Source organism: Lagenorhynchus albirostris, chromosome 14, assembly GCF_949774975.1.
Source record: "Lagenorhynchus albirostris chromosome 14, mLagAlb1.1, whole genome shotgun sequence".
In the NCBI taxonomy this organism is placed as follows: domain Eukaryota; kingdom Metazoa; phylum Chordata; class Mammalia; order Artiodactyla; family Delphinidae; genus Lagenorhynchus; species Lagenorhynchus albirostris.
In genome coordinates this window covers 62177378-62190329 of record NC_083108.1, presented here as the reverse complement: position 1 = coordinate 62190329, position 12952 = coordinate 62177378, and the positions used below count along the sequence as shown (strand labels likewise).

The window sequence follows — 12952 nt, the reverse complement described above, 5'->3', positions numbered from 1 at the left end:
AAAGACCTAGCAAACTAGGCCTACAAAGATAGTTCATTAACAGGATAAAAATCCGTTGTGGCCAAGAGTCAGCATTTCGCCCGACAGTAAAATACTAGCTCTGTTCCCCCTTAAGTCAAGATGGAGACCTGAGCCCATGGATAATCAGCCAAGTTTGTTCCACCTGCCGTCCCTGGTCAAGGTGGGTTTAAGACATACATGTCCTCCAGGTGGCATGGAGCCTAAATAAGGTGTTTGCCCAAGTTGTTTTCCAGGAGCCTGGAGTCAGCTGCGTCTAGTTCGAGCTGATATGGTTAAGCCTGGATGGGACCACCCACCCTACACCGCGCCTGCGCCTGACCTTTCCCCCATCACCTTTCCCCAAGCCTCGGACTGCCCTGCTCCTTCAACCCACAAGTGCCCCAGCCCCTGGCCTTCGGGGAGGCAGCTCTGCAGCTAGTGCTCTTCATGGAGCTGCAAACCTTGGCGGCTCAGCATTTTCCTTGCTGCACGTCGGGCAAGACGAGCCTGGTCGGGGAACTAACTTAGCGGCCAGTCAGGAGGTAAGTCCGGACGACTTTTTGCCTTTGGCTCGTCCAAGGCTGGTACTGAGAGGATGTGGCCGGGTCTGGGTAGCGGCCTGGTCCGTCTGTCCCAGGACCGTCCTCGGATTTCCCTGGAGAGGTGCTGAAAACTTCCTCTCTTAGTTCTGTTTTGCAGCAAAGTGACAGTTTGGGGGTTTGGGTTTGGAAGACACTTTTGGGTGAGTAACCTCATTACAGAATCGCACATGTGCCTAGATTGCCTGGCAATCCATCCAGGTTGGAGGCCCACTTGGCGGGATGCTGACAGAGGACACAAGGTTTGCGGTTGCTGAGGTACCGCAGGCCAGGGTTAGAGGCTGGGGCTCTGGGTTTTGGTCTTGTTTGTTCTGGTTTGTTTTGTCTATGATTGTCTTAATTGTTAAGAGTTGGCTACTGGGGATTGAATAAGGACCCATAGGGAGATTTTGCTGCTGTGACCACCTGGAAACAATCCCCTTCAAAATGGGAAGTGTTAATTCAATTCCCCCTTGCAGCCCTCAGGCTGCATTCTCCAAAATTGGGTGGTTTTTCAGGTGTAAATCCATAAGAAAAAGATGGTAACACTGTGTGGCCACCACTTCCTTTAGACTCCGCAGCAAAATGGTCTGAAAATGGATCCTTAAGTTACAATACAAATTTGCGACTTGATTTATTTTGTAAATGGGAAGAAAAATGGGATGAAATCGCTTCTGTACAGTCTTTGATGTTACTGTATCAGAATAAGCCTGTGCCGGGCTTCCCTGGTGGCGCAGTGGTTGAGAGTCCGCCTGCCGATGCAGGGGACACGGGTTCGTGCCCCGGTCTGGGAAGATCCCACATGCTGCGGAGTGGCTGGGCCCGTGAGCCATGGCCACTGAGCCTGCGCGTCCGGAGCCTGTGCTCTGCAACGGGAGAGGCCACAACAGTGAGAGGCCCGCGTACCGCAAAAAAAAAAAAAAACAAAAACAGAATAAGCCTGTGCCAAGATGTCAAGTTGTGACTCAGCGGGAAAGGAGGCCAAGGAACCCCTCTTGCTTGATTCTGATGAGGAGGATGACTTGCTGCTGCTCTTTACCTACCACCGCCTGAGCCTCAGGCTCCCCCCTCCCTACCCTTCGGGTCTGGGGATTGAGAAATGGGAATGGTCTCGGTCTCCCCATCTCCTACCCTCCAGGGCACTCGACTTGGCCAGGGAGCTGCCTAAACTCAGGCCAGGCAGCATTGGTTAAGGGGAGTCCCCGCTGGGGTTGTGAAAGCTGAGAGTGGACAGCGATGGGATGGGAGGGATCCAGGTCCACGCCCCTCCTTCAACTTCAGCTTTTTTTTTTTAATTAATTAATTTTATTTTTTCAGCTGTGCCACGCAGCATGTGGGATCTTAGTTCCCTGATCAGGATGGAACCTGCACCCTCTGCTTTGGAAGCCTGGAGTCTTAACCACCGGAAGCCAGGGAAGTCCAACTTCTTATTTATTTAATTGGAAGAACAATATGCCAACTTAGAGAGATGACCAAAGAGAACAGAAAATCTTTCATCGATCCTTGCAACCTGCAACCGGACCTGGGCAGATGCTTGAAATTCATTAACTACCCTCCTCACCTCAGAAAACCTTCAAGAGATGCTGGGTGGAGCCTGGGAGGAGGCAGATCAGCTTCACGAAGGAACCCCTGGTGCCCCGTGCAGCCTGCAGCGAGCGTGGCTTTGCCAACAGCAGATCCTAATTGGGATGTGAGTGCTGGGGATGGGTGAAACTCAAACATTATGGAGATCGCATTCTTGCAGGATTGTGAAGAAGGGGCCAAGACAAGGAAGCCTTACTAAAGCAGAGGAGGTAAGACAGAAATCAAATGAGGAGGCTTCAGAATTTCTAGGCAGTGTTTGTAAAGCCTCCAGGCAATACAGATGCAGACCCTGAGGCCCCAAAGAATTCAAAGGTGGTCAGTGTGATTCTCATTGGCCAGAGCGGCCCCTGACATACAGAAGAAACTTCGAAAAGTCGGGGGGCTTTAGGAACACCTACCTTTCAACTTGTTAAGTTGCCTTCAAAGCTCTTAATGGCAGAGACCAGGTTCAGGAGAAAAGGGAACAATGAAGAATGAATCGGGCCACTCTGCTGGCAGCTGACTGAACCCAGGGAAGAGCCGGACCAAACCGAGGAGGTAAGCGGCCTAAGCTTCCACTTGAAGGGGACACCTGATAGCAGGATCCTGCCAATGTGCATATTGCAAAGAGCAGGAACACGTCCTAAAAGAGACTCCCGCCCTAAATCAGCCTTTTTTTTTTTTTTAGGCTGTGTTGGGTCTTCGTTGCTGCGCGGGGGGCTTTTCTCTAGTTGCGGCCAACGGGGGCTACTCTTTGTTGCGGTGCACGGGCTTCTCATTGCAGTGGCTTCTCTCGTTGCGGAGCATGGGCTCTAGGCGCGCGGGCTCGGTAGTTGCAGCACATGGGCCCTAGAGCACTGTCTCAGTAGTTGTGGCGCACGGGCTCAGTTGCTCCATGGCATGTGGGATCTTCCCCGACCAGGGATAGAACCCGAGTTCTCTGCATTGGCAGGCAGATTCTTAACCACTGTGCCACCAGGGAAGCCCCTAAATCAGACTCTTGAAGAAGGTAAACAGGTGGCGCATCAGCTGCCTGAGCTAAGCATGACGGTGACCACGAATGACGGGGCCCTGGGGAACCCTTTAAATCCCACTGAGTCCATCACTATGTCCCACACAGAGCCCCGGTGACCATGACGGTTGGAAATCAACTTGACTTTGTGATGGACGCGGGGGCCACTTACTCAGTTTTAAATACCCAGTTTTCTAAACTTTCTTCTGAGACTGTTAGTAACTGGGGTGTCAGGAGAAACCTTCAAAAAGCCTCTTCTCCAGCTGCTAGACTCTCAGATGGAGCATACCTTTCTGTACAAGATTTACAAACTAAATACCAGGGTTATCTTTACACCTGGATGAATGGACATTGAAGCATCACAAGAGCAGGCTCTCAGCCCCCAAAGAGAACAGCCTGCAGCCACTGGGAAAGATATCCTGCAGGAGGTGAGTCTGGAGGTGTGGGGTGTGTGTGGGCAGGAGGCTGCACCTCTACGGGTTAGGCTCTGTCCCGGAGCAAAAATTCCAAACTTAAAGCCCTTCTTATGAAAGGAGCCGGCAAAGTGTGGAATTCAACTCCTGCCTTCCTGGAATATGACTTAATACACCCCTGCTGGTCACCTTATAAGACTCCACCTTTACCAGTCCAGAAACCAGGCACAGGTGGATATCAGTTTGTACACCACTTCAGAGCAATGAATCAAATTGTAGGAGATACTCATCTCTAGATCCTAACACTGCTCACTACTTTGTGCAGAGATTTGTTGGTTTACCCTATTGGATTTGAAGGACTTTTTGTTTTTTTGCATAACCTGGGTTTTGAATCCCGAGTTGTCTGCTTTCAAATACAAGAGTTAAACACAAGTACTGCTGGACAGCACTTCCTCTGGGATTTAACAATCTCCCCTCAAGATTGGGAGAAATCCTGACCACAGGTTTGAGGGACCCTCACCTAAATGAGGGAGCCCCCAGAATGTGGATGATACTCTGATGGCCAGTCCAACAAAGGACGCCCGAAACCAGAATACAGCTTTGATGGAATTTCCTGGTTGAAGGGGGCGGTAAGGTGTCCAAGAAAGAAGCACAGAGTTGTCAGCCCTCTGTTAGACACTCAGGTTTTGAACTCACAAGGACAGAAGCTGCTCCTTGATGGAGGGAAGCTCTCGCCAGGGTTGCTGTTCCCACCAAGAAACAACCACGGGGGCTCCTGGTGATGACCGGGTTAGGTCCCACTTGGATCCTCAACTTCTATGTTGTAGCAAAACCCCTTTAGGAAGTTCTTTTTTGTTTGTTGTTTTTGTTTTTTTGTATTTTTTTTGGCTGCACCAAGCGGCTTTCAGGATCTTAGTTCCCTGACCAGGTATGGAACCCGGGCCCACAGCAGTGAAAGCGCCGAGTCCTAACCACTGGACCGCCGGGGAATTCCCTAGGAAGTTCTTAAAGGGGGAGACCATGACCCTTTAGACTGAAGTCTTGGAAGGATAACCATCCTGAAGACCAGCTCCATCCTTCCTGGACTGGACCTTGGGTGGTTGTCCTCATGACCCCTTCCTCGGTGAAGTTGAAGGGACACAGACATCTCTGGGCTGGCAAATGACTCCCTAGCCATCTTAAGTTGGTTCTCAAAAAGAAGTTGTTTAGGGCTTCCCTGGTGGCACAGTGGTTAAGAATATGCCTGCCAATGCAGGGGACAGGGGTTCGAGCCCTAGTCCGGGAATATCCCACATGCCGCGGAGCAACTAAGCCCATGCACCACAACTACTGAGCCTGTGCTCTAGAGCCCGCGAGCCACAACTACTGAGCCTGTGTGCCATAACTACTTAACCCCGTGAGCCTAGAGCCCATGCTCTGCAGCAGGAGAAGCCACCACAATGAGAAGCCTGTGCACCGCAATGAAGGGTAGCCCCCGCTCGCCACAACTAGAGAAAGCCCGTGCAGCAACGAAGACCCAAGCAGCCAAAAATTAAATAAATAAATTTATTTTTAAAAAAATGCTGTGAGCGGGCTTCCCTGGTGGCGCAGTGGTTGAGAGTCTGCCTGCCGATGCAGGATACACGGGTTCGTGCCTCCGTCCGGGAAGATCCCACATGCCGCAGAGCGGCTGGGCCCGTGAGCCATGGCCGCTGAGCCTGCGCGTCCGGAGCCTGTGCTCCGCAACGGGAGAGGCCACAACAGTGAGAGACCCGCGTACCAGAAAAAAAAAAAAAAAAAATGCTGTGAGCAAGAAATGAAGGTGTAGGGATTGATGCAGAGCTGACTTTGGTAAAGTGAAACTCTTTAGAAGGCAATTTTTTTTAATTGAAGTATCGTTGGTTTACAATGTTGTGTTAATTTCTGCTGTACAGCAAAGTAACTCAGTTATACACATATATATATTCTTTTTTATATTCTTTTCCATTATGGTTTATCCCGGGAGTTTGGATATAGTTCCCTGTGCTATATAGTAGGACCTTGTTATTTATCCATCCTATACGTAATAGTTTGCATCTGCTCATCACAAGCTCCCAGTCTATCCCTCTCCCAACCCCCTTCCCCTTGGCAACCACAAGTCTGTTCTCTATGTCTGTGAGTCTGTTTCTGTTTTGTAGATTGGTTCATTTGTGCCATATTTTAGATTCTACATATAAGTGATATTATATGGTATTTGTCTTTCTGATTTCACTTAGTATGATAATCTCTGGTTGCATCCACGTTGCTGCAGATGGCATTATTTCATTCTTTTTTATGGCTGAATCATATTCCATTGTATAAATATACCACATCCTCTTTATCCATTCATCTGTTGATGGACATTTAGGTTGTTTCTGTGTCTTGGCTATTGTGAATAGTGCTGCAATGAACATTGGGGTGCATGTATCTTTTCAAATTATGATTTTCTCCAGATATATGCCCAGGAGTGGGATTACTGGATCATATGGTAAATATATTTTTAGTTTTTTGAGGCACTTCCATACTGTTTTCCATAGTGGCTGCACCAACTTACATTCCCACCAACAGTGTAGGAAGGTTCCCTTTTCTCCACACCCTCTCCAGCATTTGTAGACGTTTTAATGATGGCCATTCTGACCGATGTGAGGTGGTACCTCAGTGTAGTTTTGATTTGCATTTCTCTAATAATTAGCGATGTTGAGCATCTTTTCATGTGCCTATTGGCCATCTGGATGTATTCTTTGGAGACATGTCTATTTAGGTCTTCTGCCCATTTTTCTATTGGGTTGCTTTGTTTTTTTGTTATTGAGCTGCATGAGCTATTTGTATATTTTGGAAATTAAGCCCTAGTCGGTTGCACCATTTGCAAATATTTTCTACCATTCTGTAGGTTGTCTTTTCATTTTGTTTATGGTTTCCTTTGCTGTGCAAAAGCTTGTAAGTTTGATTAGGTCCCATTTGTTTATTTTTGCTTTTATTTCTATTGCCTTGGGAGACTGACTTAAGAAAACACTGGTATGATTCGTGTCAGAGAATGTTTTGCCTATGTTCTCTTCTAGGACTTTGATGGTGTCACATCTTATGTTTAAGTCTTTAAGCCATTTTGAGTTTATTTTTGTGCATGGTGTAAGGGAGTGTTCTAACTTTGTTGATTTACGTGTGGCTGTCCAACTTTCCCAGCATAACTTTCTGAAGAGACTTTTTCCCATTTTATATTCTTGCCTCCTTTGTCAAAGTTTAATTGACCATAGGTGTGTGGGTATATTTCTGGGCTCTCTATTCTGTTCCATTGATCTGTATGTCTGTTTTTGTACCCATACCACACTTTTGATTACTGTAACTTTGTAGTATTGTCTGACATCTGGGAGGGTTATACCTCCTGCAACTTTTTTTTTCCCCCCTTAGGATTGCTTTGGCAATTCTGGGCCTTTTATGGTTCCATATAAATTTTTGGATTATTTGTTCTAGTTTTGTGAAAAATACCATGGGTAATTTGATAGGGATCGTGTTAAATCTGTAGTTTGCTTTGGGTAGTGTTGCCATTTTAACAATATTAATTATTCCAATCCAAGAGCATGCAGTATCTTTCCATTTCTTTGAATCCTCTTTAATTTCCTTTATTAATGTTTTATAGTTCTCAGTGTATAAGTCTTTCACCTCCTTGGTCAGGTTTATTCCTAGGTGGTTTTTTTTTTTTGGTGCGATTTTAAAAGGTATTTTTCTTTTTTTACATTCCTTTTCTGATATTTCATTGTTAGTATAAAGAAATATTGCTACTTTGTTGAATTCACTTATCAGTTCTAGTAGTTTTTGTGTGGAGTTCTTAGGGTTTTCTATATATCGTATCATGTCATCTGCATACAGTGACAGTTTTAACTCTTCCAGAAGGCAATTTAAATATCTTGCTAGTCGCCAGAATGACTGTTCTTTTCTCTTGTGATGCTTTCTTTGTTTCTAACCTCCCAGGCTTGGAAAGACAATTTAATGATTCGGATTTCTCAAACTTTGGCAAAAACAGGTCATCTCTCTAGCTGTTGAATTTGTCATCCAAAAATTATTTCTGTATTTGATCATGCTGACCCCTTGACTGTGACTGTCACTCATTTTTCAACCATCCCTAACTTCCTTGACTTCAGAGATAACATATCAGATTAGGCTCATCACCTGTCCCATCTTTCCTTGACGAAGCTGAAATTCGGTTCTCTCCCTGTGTCCTCAGATAAAAATAAATAGCCCTGGTGTGTGTAGCCCCCGTCAAGGTCATACTTGATTAGGATATTGTAGAAATGGTTCTTATTTCCCCAGCTTAAGTCCCTTCCATATTTAATTCCTAAGTGTTTCAGCCAAACAAATAAAGATCCAGATGCTCCAACATGTAAAAAGGTAAGACACTGATCCCTGCCTGAGTGTCCTAGATAAAACCCATATGTGTGTGTGTATATATGTGTGTGTGTGTGTGTAGATATATATCCGTGTGTATATATATGTGTGTGTGTGTGTGTGTGTGTGTAATTTTTTTCTTTGGTCGTGCTGTGCAGCTTGTGGGGTCTTAGTTGAGCCACCAAGGATTGAACCCATGCTCATAGCAGTGAAAGCATGGAGTCCTAACCACTGGATCACCAGGAATTCCCTAAAATCTCTATAAGTAAGAGCCTAAATTTTTTAAATTAATTAATTAATTATTTTTTATTTTTGGCTGTGTTGGGTCTTCTTTGCTGCACACGGGCTTTCTCTAGTTGTGGCGAGCGGGGACTACTCTTCGTTGCGGTGTGCGGGCTTCTCATTGCGGTAGATTCTCTTGTTGCGGAGCATGGGCTCTAGGTACATGGGCTCAGTAGTTGTGGCTTGCAGGCTCTAGAGTGCAGGCTCAGTGGTGGCACACGGGCGTAGTTGCTCTGTAGCATGTAGGATCGTCCTGGACCAAGGATTGAACCTGTGTCCCCTGCACCAGCAGGTGGATTCTTAACTACTGTGCCACCAAGGAAGTCCCAGTAAGAGCCTAAATTTTAACAATATATCTGACATTCTGTGTGCCCCCTTAGGGTGCACTTTGTGGTTATTTTTTTCTTTGGCCACAGCACGGGTCATGCAGGATCTTAGTTCCCTGACCAGGGGTCAGACCCACACCCACTGCAGCGGAAGCACTGAGTCTTCACCACTGGATGCCAGGGAATTCCCCTGTCTGGTTTTAATGACCAATTTTGGGTCTATGAATGCCTTAACAGTTGGCCTGAGGGTGATATGTTTACCGGGATCAAATGTTAACTTGAAACCAGACAAGAGAATATTCTCAAATGAGTGCTTAACAGTGTCATTCCTCAAGCCCCTGTTAGGTCTACACCCCTTATCAGCAGGAAGTGGCCAGAGTGGCCATTGTCCATCTTCCTCAAGGTTGAGAAACAATCAAAAATGGGCAGTGGGCTGAACCTGTGTATAATCAGTCAAATCTATTCCACTTGCCATCACTCATCAAGGCCATTTTAAGACTGCGTGCCCTCCAGGTGGCCTGGAGCCTAAACATTAAGGTGTTTGCCCAAGTTGTTTTCAAGGACCTTGGAGTCAGCAGTGTCTAGTTTGAGCTGAGATGGTTATGACTGGATAAGACCAGCCACCCTCCAAGGGGGCCTGCATGAATGTCTGCTCGGCAACTTTTTTTTTTTATGACATTTCTTTCTTTCTTTAAAAAAAGGTTTTTTTTTAATGCATTTTACTTCTATGCTAACACGTTATATACTTGGTGAGGTACAATCTTTAGTTCTTTTTTTTAAATTTATTTATTTTATTTTATTTATTTTTGGCTGCTTTGGGTCTTTGTTGCTACATGCAGGCTTTCTCTAGTTGCGGCGAGCGGGGGCCACTCTCCGTTGTGCTGTGCATGCTTCTCATTGTGGTGGCTTCTCTTGTTGCAGAGGATGGGCTCTAGGTGCACAGGCTTCAGCAGTTGTGGCACGCAGGCTCTAGAGCACAGGGTCAGCAGTTGTGGCGAGTGGGCTTAGCTGCTCCATGGCATGTGGGATCTTCCTGGACCAGGGATCGAACCTGTGTCCCCTGCATTGGCAGGTGGATTCCCAACCACTGTGCCACCAGGGAAGTCCTCAGTGACTTTTTGAACATGCAGAGGCCTGTAGCTTAGTTACACCTGCGCAAAACAACAGTCATAAGACCTTTTTCCAATCACCTTTCCCCACCACTCAGACTGCCCTGCTGCTTTACTCTTCATCCCATAAGTACCCCAGCTCCTTGCCTTTGAGGAGACAGATCTGAGGCTAGTTCTCCTCGCTTGGCTACAGACCTGGGCGTCTCAGCATTTTGGTTTGCTGTGCATCAAGCAACCAGATGCTGTATCAGTGAGGAATACAATTGTGGGGAAGGACAAATGTGAGAAAAGCAGCTAAAGTCCATAACAAGAACTCAGGAAGTTGAATGTCAATGGCTGAAATGGCTGCTCAAATTCCATTCAAGGCCTAGGATCCTTTTATTTTCCATTCCACTATGTGGGTCTTTGTCCTCAATTATCTCATGGTTGCAAAATGGCTACCACACCTCCAGGCATTGCATCCAAGTTCCAGGAAGAAGAGAGGAGGAGGAAGGAGCGGTATCTTCTATCAGGAAAGCAGACTTCCCCAAAATCTGTAGCAGACTTTGTTGGTCAGAACTGTGACCACCACAGCTGTGATGGTTTTAGAGGCCAAAGCGTTGAGGTGGACATGTATTGCTCCTCACCCCAAAGTCTGCCACAGGTGACCACTGCCACCAACACAGTGTTGCTCTAAAGTGCTGGGCAATGTGGGTTTTAAGAAGAAATGAAATAAAAGGCTATCTATATGAAAAGGAGAGGCAAGCTTTTTATTTCCAAGTAATGACTTTACCTAGAAAACAGGATAAACCAATAAACTGTTAGAGGCCTTCTGGAGTGACTCAGTAAAGCTGCTTGGTGTAAAATAAATAGACAAAAGTGTACCCACAGTCAAGAGTTGTTCTATATATGTTATCACAGAGCCAATTTACAAACCCCACAAAATTAGACTGAATTTAAGAATAAATATATGAACATATATGAAGAAAACTATAAACCTTTTCTGATGGTTAGATGCAGACTTAAATGGACAGTCATTTACCACATTCTCTGATGTGAAGACCTTATATCATATAGAACTATGTTAATTCTTCACAAACTGGTCAATTCTAATCCAAATCCCAATGAGATATGCAGGGGCATGAAGAGGCTGAGTTCCAAGAAAATGATTCCTGAGTCACCTGAAGAATAGATTAAAAAAATTTCAGGCTTCCCTGGTGGCGCAGTGGTTGAGAGTCTGCCTGCCGATGCAGGGGACACGGGTTAGTGCCCCAGTCTGGGAAGATCCCACATGCCGCGGAGTGGCTGGGCCCGTGAGCCATGGCCGCTGAGCCTGCGCGTCCGGAGCCTGTGCTCCGCAATGGGAGAGGCCACAAAAAAAAATTTTTTTTAGACCTTCTTAAAATGTGGTCCCAGTCCTACCATCTATGAAAGTGAATGATGGAGCAGCAATAATGGAAAAGACAAGCCTATGGACCAGTAAGGAATGCAGTTCAAGAACGATGCAGGGACCTTGGATTTTTACATCCCAGATGGATGGATTTAAGAGTTAAATGTATAATATAACCAAAAAGGGACTTAAGGAAGGGCTTTCTTAGAGCCAAGTAAAAATATAAAGAAAAATTGGATAGACCTGATTACACAGAATTCAAAAACCTCTGTACACTAAAAATGCAGTAACAAAATGAACATTCCAAATATGTGTGTACATATTGCATATGTGTGCATTGTATATAAGCATATATGTGTATATATTGATATGTATGTGCATATATTGTATATATGTATACGTGTATGTATTATATGTATACATGTGTATATATTGATATGTATATTTGTACTGCTTATATATTGCATGCATGTGTGTACACAAAAGAATGGAATAGTGGACAAAAGATAGGACTAGACAATTCATATGAAGAGAAGAACAGTCAAAAACAAGAACAAGTAACATCCTTAGATCTATCTATTTATTTATTTATTTATAGCTGCATTGGGTCTTTGTTGCTGTGCACAGGCTTTCTCTAGTTGGGGCGAGCGGGGGCTACTCCGTTGCAGTTCACAGGCTTCTCATCGCGCAGCTTCTCTTTTTGTGGAGCACGGGCTCTAGGCACGTGGGCTTTGGTAATTGTGGCACGTGGGCTCAGTAGTTGTGGCTTGCAGGCTCTAGAGCGCAGGCTCAGTAGTTGTGGTGCACAGGCTTAGTTGCTCTGCGGCATGTGGGATCTTCCCGGACCAGGGCTCAAACCTGTGTCCCCTGCATTTGTAGGCGGAAGCCCAGGGAAGCCCAGGAACAAGTAACATTCTTTTTTTTTTTTTTGCGGTACATGGGCCTCTCACTGTTGTGGTCTCTCCCGTTGCGGAGCACAGGCTCCGGACCTGCAAGCTCAGCGACCATGGCTCACGGGTCCAGCCGCTCCATGGCATGTGGGATCCTCCCGGACCAGGGCACGAACCCATGTCCCCTGCATCGGCAGGACTCTCAACCACTGCACCACCAGGGAAGCCCAGGAACAAGTAACATTCTTAATGTATCAAAATGGCAAATATAAAAAGTGATTGGGAATTCCTGGGCGGTCCAGTGGTTAGGACTCAGTGCTTTCACTGCCATGGCCCAGGTTCAATCCCTGGTGAGGGAACGAAGATCCTGCAAGCTGTGCAGTGCAGCCAAAAAAAAAAAAAAAGAAAAGAAAAAGCGTGTGTAGTTGAGGTCTATATCAACGGGGCTTTTTCTGTAGACTTACATGGTTGGAAACGCCTCACAGAGTAACTATGTGGTTTCCTTTCTCACAGGACTAGATCTGTGGAGAAGAACTACAAGATAGAGTTGCTAATAAACTGTGAAAAACCTAACAGTCAAACTTTTTTTAATCTTACGTATTGGCATATGCTAATTGTTCTAGGGTATGATAGCTTAGGAGTGAATATGATTTGAACTTAATGCATGTTTAGAGGGTATCTAAAATTCAGAACCAGGCAGATCCATCTCCTGACCCTAAACATGGTTGTACAGTAAATTGCTTGAGGAAACTGGTTCTCAAAGACTACAGGAGGGAATTTTTTTTAAATTAATTTTATTTATTTTTGGCTGCATTGGGTTTTTGTTGCTGTGCGCGGGCTTTCTCTAGTCGTAGTGAGCAGGGGCTACTCTTCATTGCAGTGCGCGGGCTTCTCATTGCGGTGGCTTCTCTTGTTGCAGAGCATGGGCTCTAGGTGCCAGACTTCAGGAGTGTGGCTCAAGGGCTCTGGAGCGCAGGCTCAGTAGTTGTGGCGCACGGGTTTAGTTGCTCTGCAGCATGTGGGATCTTCCCGG

At 45.8% G+C, this 12952-nt stretch overlaps 1 pseudogene; it reads left to right on the top strand.

The window, feature by feature from the left end:
• The first annotated feature begins 12343 nt into the window (after window positions 1-12343).
• LOC132504619 (small nucleolar RNA SNORA18) lies at window positions 12344-12466 on the top strand (annotated as a pseudogene).
• Window positions 12467-12952: the final 486 nt, after the last annotated feature.